A 13,227-nucleotide genomic window follows, 5' to 3' on the forward strand; every position below is an offset into this window, starting at 1 on the left:
GATGCAGCAGGGGAAGAGGTGGTGATGCTGGGAGAAGAGGTGCTGGATGCAGGCACCTCCCCAGCATGCAAGTGCACTGAGCAGGGGCTGTTGGAGGCTTGTGGTGCATGTGCCCGCACAGACAGCACCTCCGAGGCACAGCTCCTCCTGACCCAGAGCCTCCCACCCCCACCCTGGTTCCACTTGCAGCAAGAGGAGAGGGTAGCAAAAGCAGGAGGCAGGAGGGCACTCTGGTGCTGATGAAGGGGATTTATAAAAGATGAGAGGACCCCAAAATGCTTGGGGAGGGGGATAAAAATGGGTCTGGGGAACCTGAAGGTAGCGGGAGATGCTGCAGCGGCACTACCAGGCTTCAGCTGCCTGCATCTGGGCTTTCCCACAAGCACACACCAAGGGTCAGGAGCACAGCCAGGCTGCAAGCTCTGGCTGCGGTCAAGAAGCCCCTTCCCAGCTGAGAGGCCAAGTGTGCCTTTGGAGAGCAGGCTGGAGAAGATGGGATGCTATGAGGAATGTGAAAACTTGTTTCTGTCCTGGAGAGCAGGACGAGAGAACTGTTGAGGAAGAGAAATGATGATGGGCATTGTATGCACTAATTAATGCTGAGGGAACTGGGGTTGTTTAGTCTGGAGAAGAGGAGGCTCAGGGGAGACCTCATTGTTCTCTACAACTACCTGAAAGGAAGCTGTGGGGAGCTGGGGGTCGGCCTCTTCTCACAGGTAACTAGTGATAGGACTACAGGGAATGACCTCAAGTTGTGCCAGGCAAGGTTTAGGTTAGAAATTAGGAGATATTTCTTCTCAGAAAGGGTAGTCAGGCATTGGAACAGGTTGCCCAGGGAAGTGGTGGCATCACCGTCCCTGGGGATGTTCAAGGAAAGGTTGGACATGGTGCTTGGGGACATGGTTTAGTGGGTGACATTGGTTGTAGGGTGATGGTTGGTCCAGATGGTCTTGAAGGTCTCTTCCAACCTTAATGATTCTATGATTCTATGAAACAACTTCAGTTCTTCCCTTGACCATTCTATGATAAAGAAAGCCTGGGAAGGAGGGGCCAGCAAGCAGCAGCAAACAAAGGCACTGAGGCACCTGGAGGGCTGATGATCTCCCAGCAGGTCATCCCTGGGACACTTCCCTCCCTAGTAAGGCCCAGACCATCACATCGGGTGTTTTCTGCAATACTGGGGATGAGCACGGCCAAAGGGAAGGGAAATGGTGCTGGGAGAAGGCTACACACCATGGCTGGAGGCAAATCGTGGTTCGAGAGCTCATTTAAACCTGCATGCAGACCACGTCAGTGTTAGCTGAACTGATTTTTTCCAGGCTTTTAAATATGTTTCTTGTAAACAGAATTAGCAAGGACAGGGTCCATGTCATGGTACATTTAGGACAGGGGCAACCCAGGGAAACCGTAGATGTTTTTTTCATGGTTGTCCTCTCCCTGGATATAGCCAGTCCTGCACATAAGAAACTCAGTGCCCTGTCTCTCTGTTCCTGTAATAACTCTGTAAGTGCTTATCAGTCCCACTGAGAAGGGCCTTTCACATGTATTATCCCTGCCTCTTGTGATGCTGTGTTTGAAATGCCTTGGGAATCAGCTGGGAGGCAGCTGATGATCCCCAGTCCTGTCTGTTGTTGATCTGTGCTAAAAGGGGCCACTTGCCCTGCAAGAGCCAAGAAAAAATAGCTGTGAGACACCAGTTGCACCCTGCCCTCCCCATGGGGAGACTGCTCCGAGGCTGGGCCCTGGCCACTGGCCAGGCTGTGCCACCACAAATGCAATGTGCTGCGAGGTGATGCAGCCTCCGAAGTCATGAGGTTAAGCCCTGTGGTTAATGAAGCTCGCCCAACTCTGCTTGGAGACAAACCCAAAGCTCTACCCACAGCAGGCGAACACGGTGCTGTTGTGAGCTTGTGCAAAGTCTGCCTTGGGCAGGAGGGGATCCTGCTACACAAGTGATCTTTTTGGCTGCACGTCCCCTTGTGTTCCAGCATTTTTGATATCTGCTGGATTGTTCCCACTGCCAAGGAAAGTGTATGAAGTAAAAGCATCTGATAAAAATCAACTGACTGCAGTAAAACACCAACCCAGCTAAACCTGTCTGTATAGCTCAGCCTGAGCAGCCTCTGAGATATGTACCTTCAGTTTCACAGACTCACAGAATGGCTGAGGTTGGAAGGGACCTCTGGAGATCATCCAGTCGAACCCCCCTGCCAACCAGGGTCACACCTGGCATGTTGCACAGGCTGGCATCCAAGTGGGTTTTGTGTATCTCCAGAGGAGACTCCACAATCTCTCTGGGCAACTGGTGCCAGTGCTTTGTCACCCTCATAAAAGAAATGTTTTTTTGAATTCATCTGGAACTTCCTCTGCTTCAGTTTGTGCCTGTTGCCTCTTGTCCTCTCACTGGGCACCACTGGAAAGAGTCTGGCCCCATCCTCTTGACACCCTCCCTTCAGATATTTACACACATTTATAAGTTCCCCTCTCCATCTTCTCTTCTCCAAGCTAAACAGGCCCAGCTCTCTCAGCCTCTCCTCGTATGAGAGTTGCTCCAGTCCCCTCAGCGTCTCGGTAGCCCTCCGCTGGACTCGCTTCAAGAGCTCCATGTCCCTCTGGCACTGGGGAGCCCAGCACTGGACACAGTGCTCCAGGTGCAGCCTCATCAGGGCTGAGAAGAGGGGGAGGATCACCTCCCTCGACCTGCTGGCAGCACTCTTCCTTTGCACCCCGGGATACCACGGGCTTCCTTGGCCACAAAGGCACACTGCTGGCTCATGGCTAACCTGCTGTCCACCAGGACTCCCAGGTCCTTCTCCGCAGAGCTGCTCTCCAGCAGGTCAGCCCCAGTCTGTACTGGTGCTTGGGGTTACTCCTGAGTGCAGGACTCTGCATTTGTCTTTGTTGAGCTTCATGAGGTTCCTCTCGGCCCAACCCTCCAGCCCCTCCAGGTCCCTCTGAATGGCAGCACAGCCCTCTGGGGTATCAGCCACTCCTCCCAGCTTTGTGTCGTCAGCAAACCTGCTGAGGGTGCACTCCGTTCCATCGTCCAGGGCGTTGATGAATAAGTTGAACAACATTGGACCCAGTACTGACCCCTGGGGCACACCGCTAGCTACAGGCCTCCAACTAGACTGCGCCACTGAGCACAACCCTCTGAGCTCCGCCATCCAGCCGATTGTCAATCCACCTCACCGTCCGCTCATCTAGGCCGCACATCCTGAGCTTGTCTATGAGGATGTTATGGGAGACAGTGTTGAAAGCCTTGCTGAAGTCAAGGTAGACCACATCCACTGCTCTCCCCTTGTCTACCCAGCCAGTCATCTCATCACAGAAGGATATCAGAGTGGCCAAACATGACTTCTCTTTGGTGAATCCATGCTGACTATTCCTGATCACCTTCTTATCCTTCACATGCTCGGAGGTGACCTCCAGGATGGGCTGTTCCATCACCTTTCCAGGGATAGAGGTGAGGCTGACTGACCTTTAGTTGCCTGGGTCCTCCTTCTTGCCCTTTTTGGAGACTGGCGTGATACTGGCTTTCTTCCAGTCCTCAGGCACCTCTCCTGTTCTCCATGGCCTTTCAGAGATGATGGAGAGTGGCCTAGCAATAACATCCACCAGCACCTTCAGCACTCATGGGTGTATCCCATCAGGACCCAGGGATTTGTGGATGTCAAGTTTGCCTAAATGATCTCTCACCCAATCCTCCTCAACCAAGGGAAAATCCTCCTTTCTCCAGCCTTCCTCTGGTCTTAGCAGTGAAGACAGAAGCAAAGAAGGCATTCAGTAACTCTGCCTTCTCTGTATCCTTTGTTACCAAAGTTTATCACCTAGAAAAACATACGATATCATGCTTGCCACACCACTGGTGCAAGGACTACAATTAATGCTTATGTTATCAAAGCACGGAGAAATGTCTGAGAGCTAGGTGCTGCTTCCTTCCCCAAGCCTGGTTCCCTGTTGTGCAATGACATGTCTGTGCCCTGCCTCTCAAATCATCTCCTTGGTGTTTTGTGCTTCTCCTTTTGTGCTTCCAGGTCACACTGTTCCCCAAGCTGCTGGCCTTAGCACTGAGCTCCTAGCTCCTGGCTTGGTGGCTCTCCCGGCCAGGTGCTCAGCAGGAACAATGCAGATCATCTTCAGAGAGCTGGCAGATATGTTACTCACTGACTTTCAGAAAGATTCGCTTTTCCTCCCAGCCTCCTGGTTTACAGCCCACCTAGTTAATGTCCAAAGACCAAGTATCACACGTGGCGGAACGTACTTGCTCTTGCAGTTTCCACAGGGATCACTGAGGAACGTGGGAAATCAACCAGTGCCTTCAAACACTTCTCTCCAAGGCAACATTTGAACCATCTGTGAGTAATCCAGTAAGATTCCCAGTGCTGTGATCGATGGTTTTGGTTCTGAACTGAAGGCAGCAGCTGCAATGGAGGCTCCCATGGCAAAGGCATGCACATCATGGCTGGGCCAGGTACCAGGATGCATAGAAGAACAAGGCCACTGGCACATTCCTCTTGATTGACTTCATTTCTGCACACGTGAGGGAGCCCATCTGAAGATGATGGTGTTTGCCATCCTCAGAGAAGGTGGCCTGGGACTGTGGGGCCAGTAGTGAATGACTTCAGGCAAGGAGAGCTTTTGTGCAGAAGGTCTGCAGCACAGATTGCTTACTCTATGTCTTGAAAACGTCGCTGGATGGGAACTTTGCCATTTTATCAAAGCATACTCAGAGGCCGCTGCAGGTGTTGTCTGCAGCAGCTGTGGAAGGGCACTGCGCCCTGCTGTGACCCATGGTGCATGGGCTGTAGCAGCTCACTGGAGCTATTTGGCCTTTATGGAGTATGCATGAAGCAGCCTGGTGATGGAAAGGGCATCGAATGACCTTGGAAACATTTTGTGAATTGGATTGATACCTTTCGAAGGCCACTAGAACCAGTGGAACCTTCAGATTCCTTCCAGTCCTGTCCCCCATGTCCCTCCCAATGAGAGCAGAAGACAGCAAAGAAAAAGAGGGGGAAAGTACAAGAAAGCTAAGGCAGAAGAGGAAGTGTCTGAAGAGGCCTTGGTTTGATATTCTAACAATGGTGCAAAGAGCTGATCCAGGATAAATCCACCTTGGTGTCTCAGATTTGCTCAGACAGGGCTGGTGTCTCATTGGGAGGTTTTATGCCAGATCAGGTATCACAGGAATCAGCCACCCTTCAGCCACTTGCACATGAGAAATGACCAAAGAAACAGATCCCTGCAGCCCTCACAACCCTGCTCTGCTCCTCACCCTCAACAGGGACAAACACCAGCCTGCAATTTTTAATCTTATCTCTGTAGCCAGATGGAATTTTATAGCTTTAGTAGATCCTTCCATATGAAGGATGAGGTTATTTCAAACTTGGGGTTGTATTGTGAGCTATGTTTTGTGTAGAAAGGAAGGCAGAAAGTACATGGCAACTAGGTTCTGGGCAGGGCAGAGAACAGGCGGTCTCAAAGTAGAGCCCTTCTAGCAGCGGATGGTGTATTGGTCAAGAAAGTACAGCAGCACCATCGGAGGGGTTCCAGGGGCCAGGCTCATCCACATCAGCATGTTACAGTAGCAGCCATCAAAAAAACATTTCAGGAGGCAGGAGAGTGAGATATGCCAGCAAAAGCAGACAGCAGTCACTAACAAGAGTCTGATCATCTGGTTATACCATTCTCTAAGGGATCAGCATGCCCTTAACTAGAGGACAGATCCATACCGAATTTGTTTTTCTATTATGAGGATGATGACTCAATTTATTTCTGAAAGGTGCCCTTGCCAAAGGGCTCTGTGTTTGTGTACTTCAGAATAGAACAATTAAAAACCTTGTTAATGCTAAAATCCTACCAGGCTAGCACAAGAAGGAGAAAGAAAGAGTCATACACACAGAGCCAAGAATTGCTAAATTTACAGGCATCATAGGAATGGAAAGATTTTTAAACTATTTTAAAGATTTTTAAATTAAAGGCCAAAAGAGATTAGATGGGAAGGATTACAGAAGACCACAGGTTCTGTGTTCAGAAACCATCACTGTTAGACAGACTGTTACACTGAGGAAATCTGCCTCCCAGACAATGCTCAAAAGCTTTCAAATCAGTTGCAGACTCAGTGCAGTTTGGGTGACGTGGTCTGGTCCTGCTGGGCTGGTTACAAAACCCTTCGGGCTCTGGTCTCATTTGCTGAGAAAGATTTGACAGGAAGTTCAGGAATGGCTCAAAGATCTGGTTTATGTTTTCTCACCTCTCTGGTGGTTCTAGACTTTGCATAAAACCTCCAGAGGATGAGGAGATGTTTTTCTGACAGACTTACAAACAAGGGTTTCTGGATGCGTGGCTTTTTTTGTGTGACAGAAATGGAGGATGCTCTTCACTACACGTCAGAAGTTACATTGCCCCAGAGCACTCCCTTCTGAAACTGTAATTTACAGTCTTGCCTGTCTTATGCCAGAAAGTCAAAAAAGACAGTTTTAACTACTAGCCTAAAACTACAGTCTTCGTGATTTAATTGTTAAATATTAAAATAAAGGTAGCAAGAGTTCTGTGATCAGTGCCCTGACAGATTTATGTTTGCTGGCAGATTCCTCATTTTAATGGCAGTCTTCCTATACCTGTGATAGCATAGCAGTAGACATCCAAAACTGGAATGTCTTCATTGGGATGGCAGATACTGGAAAAGACGAGACCAAGAGTCTGACATGCACTGTCCTGTGGGATCATGTCTTGTGTAGTGGGACTTCATTGACAGCTTTTCTTCACATTGGAGTGAAATTTAAATTTCTCTGGCTTCCAGGGCTTCCCCAGAGCATTAGCTAGAAGCAGTAAAGTAATGTTCTTGGCATTAAGTGATGGTGTAATCTCTGCTACAAATTCTTCTGTCCTAGGAGGAGATGCCATGCAGACTGATGGCTCTTCCAGTTTCTGCCTTCATCCCCCCTACATCCAGCTATCCTGCATCACTGATGCAAGGACAAGAGAGCTCCAGAATTTTTCCCTGGGGGACATATTCCTAATCCCTGTGCGAACTGGGCTGTTCCAAGCCTGCAGGATGCCCAAATACATGAATGACTGCTAGAGTATCCAATGACTAATGCAATGGCTTGTTCTGCCAAGCAGAGTCACGGCCTGTGACGGAAAGCTGGCCAGGGCCAAGATGCAATGCACAGATACTTTTAAGAACAGCTCTGTCTGTTGGGCACTGGATCTTTTGCAGGGGGAGGCAGTCTGGCACAGCTTATCCCCATTTGCTGAACTGCAGCAGTGCCACTTTGCTCTAGGCATGCTCACCTTTTAACTGACCCCATGCTGCTTTCCAGCTGCTGTTTACCAGATTCTGTAAAACTAAAAAAATTATCTTCAAAGGTCAGCTAAAGGTGTCTCCCCTAACCAATGAAATTTCTAGCTTAATCCAAGGCTTAATGTGAACCCAAACTAGCAGATTGTCAGCATGGACAGAAGGTCAGGGACTGCAAGCACTCAGGCTCATAATGCAGTGGGGATTCTCAGCACTGCTCATGCAGCATGCTGGGGTGCTAATCTAATCAGTTTGTGAAGCTCGAGTGTTATTTTACAAACTGACTCCTCTCACTAGAATGTACATCAGTATTTAAAACCATTTGCTTGCTAGCTCGCAACCCCAAACCTTATTCCTTTAGTCCAGATGCTGTTCTCAGCATCTGGCACTCAGCTTAGGTTGGGATCTGTGGGCAGCCAAGGCAAACTTCAGAATCTTAGATACCTCACTTAAAGCTATGAGCTTGTGTGTACGAGAGGTCATGGCTATGACCAGGATGGCTGCCGCTGTGCCCTACCTTGCAGAAACACGCGGAGAGTAGGATCGCAGCCAGCTGGGCCTGACACTTGTCGTAACCATGATGCAGCAAAGACTTTTGCTGCTTACACAGCACAGAAAAACATGAAGAAGCTTGATAAATTGTTTCTAGTACACTGCTATTCAGTAACATCAGGATTAATCACACAGAGCCAGATAATGAGGTTTATACCAATCAGCCCACCAGGGCCAAAGGATTCGCTTTGAGTGCACGCAAACAGGCGAAGAGAGCAGCTCGCAGAGCAGCCTGGTGACCTGTCAAACCTGGTTCCCTCACACACTGATCCAAGACTGAGGCAGGGACTGATGTAGGCAGGGAGGAGGCTGCCTGAACTGAAGCCTAAACCCAAGAGGCTTCGACAAAGGACCTGTTTTAACCCTTCATTTGCACACATCAGGAATCTGTTAATACAGGGGGAGAAAAACTTAAAAAATGGACTTCTTAAGTTATGCTTTCTGTCCAGAACAAGGGCACGGAAAACAAGCAACGTGCTTCTGGTTCACAGGAGTGCTGAGTACTTTTCAGATGCCATGAAAATATCTAAAGCTATTTAGAGTCATATTATTTATTTGGCATATAATTTATTTGGCTTCCCATTTAGGTAGCCTCAGAAACCTAATTTTCTGTACCACTTTTCTCAGTTCAGCAGAAGGGACAGACACAAGGGTCTTCCACAAAATGCTTGTGGTTTTGTAGGAGGCAGTTGTTGCCAGTGTGTCACAGATACTATCAGTCCTGACCACTTAAAAGGCTCAGCATTTACACTGACTCCTTTTTAATACTACTCAAGCAGTAAAACAGCAGCAATACTGACTTGTGCACCTGCTTGCTGGCTGTCACTGGGTGACAGGTGACCATGTCTCTCTCTTGGAGGCTTTTGGGCTAAAGCACATGATCATTCTTTACCTTGCTGAGTCTGGATGTGAAACACCGTAATACCAGCCTGCCAGAGGCACTGATGGAACAAAACATATTCTGCATATTTATAGATGTAAATAAGACCCAGATCTCAGCTGAAATATTAAGAAGTGCTTTGGAACTAGCCTCCTTCCTAGCCAGGCCTTGGAGATGCTGACAGCCTGGGCTTCCTGGACCTTCCCAAGATTTTGGGGTGAAGGGGAAGTGCTGGTGACATAAAAAGCATTTCACGATGGGGAGTACTAACTCCTGCCATCTGTCTCCTGCACTGGACATCCTGCTTCGATCCCCTCCCTAGAGAAGGGCCAATATTTAGCTTACTGGGTCTAGAAGACTATTTCTAAAGAGTCCATTCCCAGCAGTACAAACTGCAGGCTTACAGAAACTTTGAAGTTTTATTTTAATAAAGTTATTTAATTTCTGTCTGTGCCCTGTTATTCTTTTGAGACTAAGCTAAAAGGTAAAGCTTGCTCATTAATTACTTCTTTCAGAACCATATGGGAGACAGACAGACATAGCTATAGTAAGCAAATCCTTCAAAAGAAGATGGTAGTGATGATTAATAATGTTATTGATTTCCCGGCAACAATATTTCATCTTTCAAATCCAGAGGACGTTAACCAGAGTGTGCAGAAGCCACTGTTGTGCCTGTGTAGCCATCTGAGGGCTGGAGTATTCCACCTGGACCAGAACTGCAAGAGTGAATCTGCATTCCTGCAAGAACAGGAGTGAAAACAGACTCCTTTACATGGCTCTAGCAAAAACACGCATTCACCCTGCAGGATGGACATCATTCCCCATGGGTGAGGTAAAGGTGTGTTTGGGCTGACTATCACAGCACAACTGAAAAATCTTCCTGTAAGCATGCTGGATTCCCAACCAGCCTTGAAGTCAGAAATCTGGCTAAGGATTTGTGTGTCTGTGAGCAGCCTTACCGAAAAGGACCCGAGGGTCCGGGAGTACAAGCTGAACATGAGTCAGCAGTGCATTGATGCAGCAATGGAGGCAAAACAGATCCTGGGCTGTATCTGCAGGGGCACTACTAGCAGAGACAGAGGTGTGATCATACCACTCTACTCAGCATTTGTCAGGCCACACATGCAGTACTGTGTCCAGTTTTGGTCCCCATGCTCCCCAAAAGATGTAGACAGACTGGAGAGGGTCCAAAGGAGGGCCATGAAGATGATTAGATGGCTGGAGAACCTGTCCTAAGAGGAAAAACTGAAGGATTTTGGTCTTTTCACCCTGGAGAAGAGAAGGCTTGTGAGGGGTGGCTCATCACAGTATTCCAGTACTTAAAGGGTGGCTACAAAGAGGACAGAGGTTCTCTCTTCACAAGAAGCCACATGGAGATTTCAAGGGGTAATGGTTACAAGCTGTACCAGGACAGGTTTTGTCTTCATATAAGAATGAAATTTTTCATAGTGAGAACAATCACATACAACCTCCCCAGGGACATGGCAGAATTCCCATCACTGGAAATTTTCAATATATGACTGGACAGAGTGCTAGAATAGCTCATCTAGGCTCCTTTTTCCCATGGAAGGTTGAACTTGATGATCTTTCAAGGTGCCTTCCTACCTGGGCCATTTATGATTCTATGAAATGAAGACAACACTTGCTGTTTCTCGCAAACCATACCAATTTGAATAGGACTGTTCCTATAGCAGTGCCAAACATTTTTTCCAGATTTAGAGTTTAGAGACCATGACCTCAAACACAGGATAATAGAATAATAGAATCACAGATTGATCTAGGTTGGAAAAGATCTTCAAGACCATCAAGTCCAAGAGACAACCTGACCTACCAAGTCCTATCACTAAACCACGTCCCTTAGTGCCATGACCCCATGTCTCTTAAATACCTCCTGGGATGGGAAATCCACCACTTCCCTGGGAAGCCTGCTCCAGTGCTTGACTGTCCTCTCCATGAAGAAATTCTTCCTAATAACTATTATAATCCTCCCCTGTCACAACTTAAGGCCATTTCCTCATGTCCTGTCACTTGTCACCTGAAAAAGAGACCGAAGCCCTCCTCACTGCAACCTTTCAGGGAGTTGTAGAGAGCCATGAGGTCTCCCCTCAGCCTCCTCTTCCCTCACCTGCTCCTCATATCTCTTGTTTTGCAGTCCCTTCACCAGCTTACTTGCTCTTCTCTGCACACACTTGAGCAACTTGAGATCTCTCTTGTAGTTAGGAGTCCAAAACTGAACACAACATTTGAGGTGCAGTCTCAACAGGGCTATGTAAAGGGGCACAAAAATGCCAGATGCAAAGTGAATGTGGTAAACCTATAGCTGATAAATCATTTTTTGGCCCTTGTCAGCCATGAAGGTATATCAGGCTTAGTTACAAAAGTGTGACTGACTTCTGGGTACATACAGAAGTGCCCCTGAAAATTGGCAGCTGTAGATTTCAGCAAAATCAGGGCCTGGAAAGTGCTGCAGAGATCAGCTGCTGCATGTGGATGTTTCCCAGGCTGACCAAATGAAAGGCCTCTGCAGACTCCTCACCAACATACGGTGGAGCCTGATGCATGTTCTGTGCCATGCTGCAGAAGGCAAGGTCAGGCTGAAGGTCTGAGAGCCTGTAACTTACATGGCACCAGTCCTGGCTTCTCTTCTAAAGCTGTGCCAGTCTGAGAGAACTGGGACGGTCGGTCAGCCAAGGTGACAAACGTCTGCTAGATGACAGGTATCAGCACACGTTGTCTTGTCATTGACTCCGCCAGAGCACAGAAGTTTCATCTTCCTGACAACGCTTTCAGCAGAGAAAGAGGATGAAGCATCCAGACAAAGTATCTCCTGATTACACTCTGGGGACTGTAATCTTGCAGCTCTCTTAGATGCTATGTCTGTGCATAAACTTCAGTTAAACTTGCATTTAATTTATGCTGTCTTACTAATTAACAATTGGGGTTTAGAAGACCATGGCATGTTTCATCTTGCAATATTTACTGGCCTGCTTAGAGTCCCAGCTCTAAGCCACATTTTAGCAGGGAAAAAATTAGCATTTTTTGAAAACTTGAAAATTGTGAAGAATCAGACATTAGAAATACATTAAAAAACAAAACAAAACAAAACAAAAAACTAAGGCCTGCTGAGAAAAAAAATCGATGACTTCTGAGCCAGCTTCATAACTTTTAGGACCCAATTCATTATTTTCTAAAACATATTGTTGTCAAAGTTGCAATTTTTTGCAAATGTTTGTTGTTCCAGGGATAATAACATGTCCTGGGGTTAATGGATTCCGTAACCTCCTATGTTTCAGTTATTTTTAAAAATCAGTCATTGGCAGCCAGCTGGTGAGTGCTTTATTAGTGCACATCCCCAGAGAGCAGACACTAACACTTGATATCTTTTTGGCTTAGAGGATAGAGCAAGGACACAAAGCTCCTCACTGAACCTTGGAAAATGAGAGGACAACAATGACGCAGCCCAAAATGTGCTGTGCAGCATCCCCATTGACCAGTGCTGCACTGCCACAGGGTTTTCATTGTCCTGCCTGTGCCCCATATCACTTACACTGCAACAGGGTGCTGACCTGCACTCTGCACTGATGTATCTCCTGCTGCATCTGCAGCTGATTTTTATTTTTCATGTAAAGTAATACTGCAATAGCATCATAAAATATTAGCAAGTTTGAATGTTGTATCATTTTTCATGATGTTTGAAAGCAAAGGGCTGTATTGTTGTATAATATGATATTATCTGTCTGTGCTCTGAACCTGCTCCAGAAAGGTGCGCTCTGCTAAGAACCTCACAAGTGAACCAATGCCAGTCACAGTGCCTGACTCCTCCTGACTTGTGCATTTCAAACTGTCAGTCATGTGCTCAAAGGGTCTTACAAAATCACCTTTATTAATATCATGTCATGCAGAAATATCTATCTATCTATTTATATATGTATAGTCAAAAAACATTCCTTGAACGTATTGCAGATCCTGTTTCCCTTTTAGATAAATACATGCATGTTCTTTTCTCTCTGGAAATCCACATTATAACTCCAATGCTATCAGCATTTAACTTTTCAATATATTTTTCTCAATAGAGTAATTTAATGATATATATGGTAAACATGCATTTAAAGAATGGATAAATACATAATATATGTCTCTCTCTTTGCAAATAGTGTGAACATGTAGAAGGGCATGGGGCTTTAGTGGCTAAAAAAGATTAAAGAATAATGAATTTACCCATCATAATGAAGACATAATGTTCCTTTGGGAAATTAAATTAACATTTCAAAATGAAGCAGACTACAAGGGTAACCAAAATGGATTTCTGAGAAAGTATTATTTCAAGTTTTGTTTTTTTTAAAGCTTTCTATTATCAGTGCTTTTTCCCAATGTGAAGTACAGCAGGCTTCTCAATGACTTCAGCATTAGCCAAGTAATCAATAGTTGGACATATGGCTAGCTGCTGACTCCTTACCATTTGATAGTGATACCACGATGTCTAGCTTTT

The sequence above is a fragment of the Cygnus atratus genome, chromosome 12 (assembly GCF_013377495.2).
Source record: "Cygnus atratus isolate AKBS03 ecotype Queensland, Australia chromosome 12, CAtr_DNAZoo_HiC_assembly, whole genome shotgun sequence".
NCBI classification, from domain to species: domain Eukaryota; kingdom Metazoa; phylum Chordata; class Aves; order Anseriformes; family Anatidae; genus Cygnus; species Cygnus atratus.